The sequence below is a fragment of the Pygoscelis adeliae genome, unplaced genomic scaffold (assembly GCF_000699105.1).
Source record: "Pygoscelis adeliae isolate BGI_AS28 unplaced genomic scaffold, ASM69910v1 Scaffold159, whole genome shotgun sequence".
NCBI lineage: Eukaryota > Metazoa > Chordata > Aves > Sphenisciformes > Spheniscidae > Pygoscelis > Pygoscelis adeliae.
The window spans coordinates 34,439-35,475 of NW_008825562.1; positions in this window are offsets into that span (position 1 = coordinate 34,439).

Genomic DNA, 1,037 nt, shown 5'->3' on the forward strand with positions numbered 1-1,037 from the left:
GCATGGGTGTGCATGCACATGTGCATGTGTGCGCGTGCATATGCATGGGCATGTGTGCGCATGGGCATACGTGTGCATGCACATGTGCATGCGTGTGTGTGCGCACGTGTGTGCGTGCACGCGTGCATGTGCATGCACTCGCTGCCAGCCCTCAGCAATGCGGTGCGAACCGAGCTCTCCCCATGGAGGGCTCTGGCATCCCGCGCCTGCTTTGTGCGGAGCCTTGCCCCAAAGTCGGCCTAGCCAGGAATTTCCTGACATTTTTTTTTTCTACGTTCAAAAATTTCCATTTGTTGACATCGTACCATTTCTTCATGGAAATGAACCCATCTTAAGAAAGGCTTTCAGAAATCCAGTGTGAAGTTTCTAGTCTGAACAGGATGAGGCTCCCTGGTGTAGAGGAGCTGGCATGCAGTTTTTCCAAGCTGTTTACGCTCATAAAAACCCAGAGTGCATCATGCACTAATTAAAATTGCACTGAAAAGAAGAAAATCCATGTAGAGTTTTGCTCAGGGTGAGAAACGGAGAAAGGAATTGCTTTTAGTGGGTCTGGCGCTGGCTTTGCGAGCATGTCGGAGCATCGCTGCCTGCATCCCGAGGGTAAATCCAAGCAGGACGGAAGCGGAGTTGCTGAATAGCTTGGGGAAAGCGTTGTGTGCGTGTGTGTGTGCACGCGCGCGTGCCGGGGGGTGTGTGCGTGCGCCCCGGTGTGTATCCGCTCCTTGCAAAGAGGTTTGGGCTCCCTGGTCCCGGGGTGGCAGGAGCTCCTCACCCCGCAGCCCAGCAGCAGCTCCAGGGCCAGCTCCTCTTCCCTTAACTCGGTAGCAATAGCTCAGGGAGGTAAAAGACACCAGGGTTTTTTAATATTTGAGAGGCCAATAACAGAAAGGAATCACATTGACGAGTGAAAGACAGCAGGTTATTCGGAGGAGAAAAATCACTTTTTAATGGAAAGCAATCACAGGCAGCCTTTGAAAATATCTGAAAGATTTTGAAAATCTAAATGCAGCAAAATCTGTGCAGACACCAGATTTTTC